An 8,308-nucleotide genomic window follows, 5' to 3' on the forward strand; every position below is an offset into this window, starting at 1 on the left:
GCACCATTTATTGACACCTCAGAAACATTTATGGCAGGGTCTCAACCAGACAGAAAGGTTTCTACAAATGTCAGAGTGACTAACATACAGAATCTCTTAACTAGGGCTCCAAAGAATCCTAAGAATGTAATCCTGCACCATCAAGACTCTCAGCCCAAAGCAGAAAGGAGCCTCTGGAAAAAATAAATGTGGGATGGCTTTTATCTAATGGAGTGAACCCAAATAAGACTGAACTAAAAGGAAGAGAGACAGTTCAAAATAAAAAAGAGCCCTTGGGAACCCAACCTTCTGAAGGCAGAAAGTAGGCTGAGAAAGCTACTCAGCAGCAAAGACAGGCCATTCCTAAATGAAAAGTGTTAGAGCACAGAGTCAGAAACTTAGAGGGCAGAACCAAGTGCACAGACTCACTCTTAGGGAGCAGAACTGGGCTCCAATCAGAAACTGGTGACACGTGCTCACCTGGATTTCAGACTTCCTGTGGATGAGTGACAATTATGTGCCTCCTGTCAGATACCGCCCCTTTTTAAAATTGGAGGTTTTCTTTTCTTTCTTTTTTGTTGCAAATTTCATATTCTTGTATCACCACTGTAATATTGAGTGTGTTGAACAGAGAACTTATTGAGTTTTTTGAAAACATACATTTTCTCTTTAGTTCAAAAATCTTCCATTAGAGAGAGAGATCATGCTTGAGAAACTGCATCTGAAAAACTGGATCCTCACATTCCCTTGAACCTGATATAAATTATGAATCCTAGACTTTATAAAATGGGGGGCATCTGTAATATTCTCAACAATAAAATAATTTTTTAAAAAAAAGAATCTTAGATTTTAAACCAAAGCCACAATGGAATACAATTTGAGGGCTATTGGAAAGAGATTAGTCTATTTTGCACATAGAAAAGACATGATTCTTGATAGCCAGAGAGTGGATTGTGGTAGACAGTCTCCCCAAATGGCCATGATTGGTTCTTTGCTCTTCACATGACAAGGTGGGCTCTAGTTTCCTTCCCTTGAATCTGAGTAAACTTTAGTTATTTTCTTGACCAATAGGATGCGACAGAAGCAATACTCTCAAATATCTAAGACCATGTCATAAAAAGCCTTGCTGCTTTCATTTTTAACACTCACTCCTGGGATGCTCCCTCTCAGAACCTGGCTGCCATGCTATGAGGAGCCAAAGCCAAGTGTAGGCATTTCAGCTGAGCTCCTGGATGACAGCCAGCATCAACTCAGCCACATGAGTCACCTTGGACTTTTAGCCCCGTTAAACTTTCAGAAGCCTCCAGCCAGAGACACAATCAGACTGCAGCCACGTGAGAGATCCCAAGTAAGGATGGCCAGTTCCTAGTCAATATGATGGTAACAACCATATATGATGGTAACAAATTGTTTTAAATGACTAAGTTTGGAGGAAGTCTGATATGAAATAATAGAAGGCAGAACATCTGTTACCAGGACTATGTTTCTTCTAGTCCTTTCCTCCCTCCTTTTCAAACAAAGGCATGATGCCTGCAGCTAGAATAATCATCTTGAGATCATTAGGGAACTATCAAGACATTTTTAGAGACTTTGATCCTGAATTCCTTAAGACTATAAAAGAGGCTAGCAATCACAGACTTCCTAACTTCAAGATATTAGAAAAATAATCTCCTATTTGTCTTTTTGGTCACACACAGCCATGTAACCGAACTGATACTCCACGGATGCAGTAAATATACAAAATGATACCATGAAGTGTTGTACTTCACTAAAGAGAGGCTGCTGGTTCAGCTTTGAGTTTTATGGAAAAAGAAAAAAAAAAATCAGTCACATGATTATAAAATTGTCAGATTATAAAATTTATAAAATTTATAAAATTATAAAATATCATACTAGCTGCTCAACAGGAAGCCAAATATTTCTGATACCAAATTGAAGTAAATTTATACTTCATAGATACTTGTAAAAAGATATAGTGTGATGTAACAGTTTACCCATTGTTAACAAATATAACTTTTTCTTTCACAGCTATATATATTATAACATCTCTTCAGGAAAAACATAATGCCAGACAGTCCAAGGCAATTGTACAAGATCAAAAACAATGAAGTCCGGTTTTACAGCAGTTGATAGTGTAGTCTGAATTAATCAACGAATAAAATTCAGAATAGAGGAATTGATGTCCAGTGATTGCTACTACCAATCTTTATGAAAACATATTGCTAGTAAGCTTTTGATAAATCAATCTGATGTAAGCTTTTGATAAATCAATCTGATAAAACCCAGTAATGTAAATATTGCATATTGTTAAAGATGGACTCAGACGCTGATATAGAGATCCTCTTATGGAACCTGAAGAGCTTAATTAGAATATTGCTTGTATGAAAGACTCTAATTCAATCTGGAGTTTGGCTGAGATAGTAGCCAGTAATAAAGTAAGGATTTTCTAATAGAACATTTCTGTTCATTTTATAAAAAATTGAGATGCTAATGGGTAAGTCCTTAGAGTATATGCCCAATAATTTTACCTTGAAAAAAATTAAATTGGATAATTCCAATGATTGTGTTTATATATGAACATGGTGTGATTTGGATATGGGAGGTGAGGAAGATGGTAAGGAAGATTCATGACTTCAGGCTCATATACTTCAATGACTGTTGATACCCATCACTGAGACTGGGAACACAGAACAAGGCCTAATCTGTGTGAAAATGATTATTAATTTGAAGTATCTATGGGCTATCCATGTGGGGGTGAGAAGTATATATAGGAAGTATATATAGCAGTTTGAATATATAGATCTTAAGTGTCAGAGAAAATTCAGGGAAATACACACTTGTGAATAATCAGCTGACCAACATGGCCTTAACATTCCATTCCCCTTGGCTTGACTAAATTGACAGGCTTTTGCCTACTTTAAGATTCCTAACCCACCTATAAAGAACTTGTATTTGTAAAATTTCCCTGCCTCTTTGAGATGTAAATCTTTTTAAAAACTTCTGGACAGTTTTACAATCCAGGAATGACATTTTTTAGGGAAAGAAAACCAATTGTTGGATGCATAAATAAATTTTAAGGGAGACTGTATCCATATCTCCCAGTTTTTATGGGAAAGTAAGAGCCTAACTTTGATGGGACCAAACTGCAAAACTATCTCCTCTCATAAAGATGTGAGTTAATTTTTTTCTTTGGACCAAGCCAATTAGAAAATAGATGACCTGACTTCCCCCAACATCCTCCAGTACTTTCCAGTTCCAACTAGCTTCCCCTAGTGCTTAAGAAAAACCATCTGCTCTTTGTTTCAGTGGAGTTGAGTTTTATTTCTGGCCTCCCTCCACTACTGCAATAGCCTTGAGTAAAGTCTTCCTGGCCTGTTTTACTTTGCCTGATGATAGATTTTTTTTATTTTTTATTTGATACTGTCTCTATATAAAACTCAAATCATGAGTAGTTATACCTAGGGAGAGATCAGAGTATGAAGAGACAAAAGCAAAAGGTAGAGCTATAAACAAAGAGAGGAGGAAAAGCAAAATAATAAATGGGGATATCAGGGAAGCCAAGGAGAAACAGTGATTCTATTTACGGGTTGGTTTATAGACTATTTGGAGAAAGGTTGCTTTATTAAATTTTACCCTTCAGGTTAGTATAAATTGGTAGATGGTTGTATACAAACAGAATTAATTGGCTTTCCTGTGAAATTAATTTACTGAATTATATTGTAGTGTGATTCCACTAGTCTACATTGAGACATTATAAGACAGATGTGCATGATATACTTTGCAGACTTAATGTAAACGTTGAAAAAGTGTTCACTGCTGCATACCAGAAGGCCTCAGTTACATTACTCATTGAGAACCTGGTGAAAGAAATTTCCCTCTAGTCCCTGTACTAGCAATAACTGAATAACTTTGCCTCTCTCTTGGGTGACATTTATGGCACATTTATAGCAAGTGTATGGGATTTCATAGTATACATGTGAGACAATAAAATCATAATATGACCTTACTTTTCTACCTTTTGTTTCCTTGTGCCTCAATTTCCTCTCCTCCTCAAGTTGATTTTATCTTTTCATTGTATGTACACTTATAAACAACCTTTTCTTTGGAAATAATCTAAAATCTACATCTGTAAAAATAAATTCTGTGAACTCATATTCAATAGGCCACTCTGCTACTATCAGCTGTTTGATTTGGGGCAAATTCCTTAATCTTTCTCAGCTTCAGTATTTTATCTTAAAAATGAAAATAACCTCTCCCTCAAAGAGTTAGTGGAAGCATTGAATGAATTAACAAATCTAAAGCTTTTAGTACATACAAGTTCAATTAGTTACATGTGGGAAATAAGCTGTGAAAAAAGAAATATTGAAGATAACTAAGTTGCTTAAACTATGGAGCCAGAATTCAGTACAGGCTTTGTTAGTCTCCGATGCTCTGCTCTTGACCATGATGCGGTTCATCTTCAGACTGGCAGAGGATCTTGTTATAACAGAATCGCTTGTGGAGCTTTCTAACAATACAGGCACTTAGGCCACTGCCCATGCCAAAATAATATGAATTCTTGAGTGTGGGATCAGCACATGTATTTTTTTTTTTTTAATTTCCATAGACTAGGAACCATCACATTTTCTGCAGAAAAGAAATATTTTGCTTCTCAACACGTCTAAGGAGAGTCTCTTTGGTCCTGCTAACAGTTTTGGGTTTCAGGTCCCCAGACATAATTGTTTTGTACCATGTACATCAGAAAGAAGTTAAAAGTAAGTAAAACTATACACAGATATCCAGAGAAGGTGCTTTTCCTAGGAATATTAAGTATCATGATGGAAACTAATTCAGGAGCAATAAGCAGCTAGACCCTGTGGACCTGAGAAATAAGCTTGATTAATCCACCCCTATCTGTCAAAGTTTGTCTTACCATAGAAAGTCAGAGAAGACAAAATAGAACAAAAACCTATGAATATTGTGAAATAAAATTCACATATCTTAAAAACAAAAATTAAAATCTCTTAGGACAAAGAATTGGGATGATTTCTTTCGGAACCCAGCTTGTCATATTCCAAGAAAAAACAAAACAATTACCAGCAGAAATGTCCAGTTTGTCTTTTCTGATTGTACCTATTGATTTTACCTTGGATCTTAGGATTTGTTGAATCCATAGCTCCACGGTATACTGCAAATATAAGCCAAGGGCAACTGATCAAAGGTCACATATCTGTTCCTTGGAAATCTGTAGGCTTGCGAGGCCTCCCTGATTATATTGGCACTAGTCTACCTAAAATTTAGCTAATTTATCCAGAAAAAGCTATTAGTCCATGAGATCCTACTGGGTAAAATACAGTTGGAAAATTGGTCTGAAGGTACAGTTGGGAGAAAGTTCAAAGACATATTTTTTTTAGGAGGCTTGGTAGGAGGCACAATCAACCCAGCTGCGCAAAAACGGGGAGTATGTCCTATTTTAGAAAAGGAAGTTAGGCCCTGCATGGATAAACAGCAATAATAGATTCAGTGGGGAAAATGCATAAAACAAAAGGATAAGAGCTAAAGTCTGAAAAGTCTGAAGCTTAAAGATTGCCATCCTTCCTGTTTTGGAGATAAAAAACCAAAAAACAAAACAGCTTGGGCTGCAATCTATATCAAGAACTTTCTTCAGGGAGAGGGTGAGCAGAGCCAAAGGATAAAATGACCTCCTAATCCCTTTCAGGTAATAACAACAGGGGTGGGCCCAGGGTTTCCCCTGAAAGGATCCCGGCAGACTGAGAAATAACTATCACAGATGTCTGGTTTAGTTTGCTTCATATGTCTGTTTGAGGAAAAATACCTGAGTAATTTTATCCCTGTTAATATGGCATGGGTACTAAAGGAACCTGTACAATAAGAATGCAGAGAAACTGATAACTCATATATTTAGAGCCAGATGCAAAAACAGAGCCAGAAGCCTGGCTATAGAGCCTATACTGTGGCTCTGTAATAGGATCTTTAATGGAACATGCAACATCCTTGCTTTCTCAACCAGCCAGGCATGAACGTTTTGGGGAAGGCCCATCGCCTAATTTCTTCCCTTCTACCTTTATCTCTTACCTTGTAACATATTGACTTGGGCAGGTAAAATATATTGAAAACTGTGGCTTCAAAGCGTTCAACTTCTGATAGAGGGACTGATACTGTTTTGGTAAAGAAAGGACAGCATCTATACTGGGAATGCTTCCTGCTTGATTGTAAAAGGCACTGAAGATAAAGCTGCTTCTGACAGCCACCCTTGAAAGTTGCGGGGTGGCCAGAGCAGTATTCAGGGAAACAGGTGTTCCAATTCCATATTCACAGAATGGATTATTTCACTACACTCATTCCTTCAATCTTTTTACCTCCTAACATGAGAGAAACAACCTAGCTTTCCTTTATTGTTTCACTTAGAAAAGTAAATTAGGTAAAGCTATACCAAATAAATGAAAATGAATAGAATTAAAATTAAAGTAGCAAACAAAAATTTTTTAAAGAGAGGCTAAGTGATGAAAGGTAAATGATTATATCCTAGGTAAAACAACTAAACTCCCAAACCAACTAGAAGCTGACAAGGTGGGCGTTGAGTAGAGGCCAGCTCAAGGGTTTATTTTCATAGTAGTGGTTATCTACTTAATAATCATGAGAATGAGGCCGAAAGAAGCAACTTGCTTTTATAGCCCTGCACAGTGTCTGGTCAGCAACTTCCAGTTCAAGTGGAGAATAGCTATAAATTACTTCAAATCTATCCTTTCTTTCCATTTACTTGTCTCCTGAGCTAGATCGCAATTACACTATTGTTCACTGACTTTTAATTCCTAGGTTAGGCTCTTGACAATAAAATAGCCAAAAGGAAGTACAAAGTGGAAAGGAGAATACTAACATGCTTTAACAACACCTAAGGTATCACCAGCTATTTCATAATATACATATAGCTTTGTAGGTGAAAATCCTATCTCATCAATGTACCTAATGAAGCTAAAATCTGGCATACTATCTGACACTTTATCAAAGTATGGCTTATTATAATAGATTTGCAGTTCAAGAATGACTATAGGAAAGTAATGATATAAAAGCATTTTCAACAAACATGTCAGAATTTCCATATTCAGTTGAAAACTATTCTCTTTACAGTAGTCACCTAGAGAAATTGTGTATTTCTAATAACGCAGGCACCATTGCTTAAAACATTTTGGTAACATCCCCTTAAAAAACCAACTTGAAAATCATTTATGAAAATTATCATTCCTGTAACTTATCTGAATTAAAAATTTTATTCTCTAGCAGATTTAATTCTTACCTCCATTTAGTTTTAATATAAAAGTTAGTTTAAAAATGAGTTATTAAATGAATGATATGAATGATCACTATTTCTGAGATACTATAGTATGTGATTTTGAAATATCACAAAATGATAGGCAAATATACCAAAAATATGTTCTAATAACATTTTAAAATGAGGAAGCTTCATAGAAGAAATCTGGTCTTGGCTTGAAAATTAAAACTAAAAGATTTAGCAACACTAGGCAAGTATTCCCTCTTAGTAACTATTACCGGGAGCCGAATAGAGGCTGATTCTTTTAGAAGGGGAAATGTATTTTTGCTTTAATTCCTGCTTGCACAGTATAAACAAATACACTGACATCAGTGGAAATGACCCATTGTGGTGTGCCAGTTAGCATATAGGTAAAACTAGGTTGGCATTTTAGGTGGCCAAATCTCCAACTAACCTCATTGCTAGATGATGACCTACCCTTGCTTGTGGAACTCTGAAGTGGCCTTACGGTTAAAATGTAGATGCAAATGAAATATATCACTTTAGGGCAGAAACTTATGAACTAGTATGCACTTCACCACTTCTGGACATTTAGTTGTGAGGCAATATTCCAGGCAGAGGTTTCTCCATTAGCCTTGGCCCTGGAGAAATAACAAAGAGCAGAATCACAGTCCATATCGAATGGGCGGAGTAAGTGAGAAATCAATCTAGGTTGTAACCACTGTGATTTGGGGACCATCTGTTACTACGACATGCTCTTGCCTATTCTGACTGACACACACATTTAAATTACTTCCCTGGCCTGGAAGCAACTGAGTTTGTGACCCATGCCTTTACTGTAAGTTCTCCTCTAATTTTGAGAATGTGAAAAACTGAAGCTCAATAAGGCTGAATAATTTGTTCAGAGATAATGAAAGTTTTGCATCCACGTCTGTCTGACTCCAAAGTCTATGCACTTACTTTAATTCCTTACTCTCTTACACCATAATATGACTAAAATGTTTGTGCCATTATTTCTATCTCAATACTATTAATAAAAAAAAATGGCTTTGAAATTCA

The sequence above is a fragment of the Miniopterus schreibersii genome, assembly GCF_964146895.1.
Source record: "Miniopterus schreibersii genome assembly, chromosome: 3".
In the NCBI taxonomy this organism is placed as follows: Eukaryota; Metazoa; Chordata; class Mammalia; order Chiroptera; family Miniopteridae; genus Miniopterus; species Miniopterus schreibersii.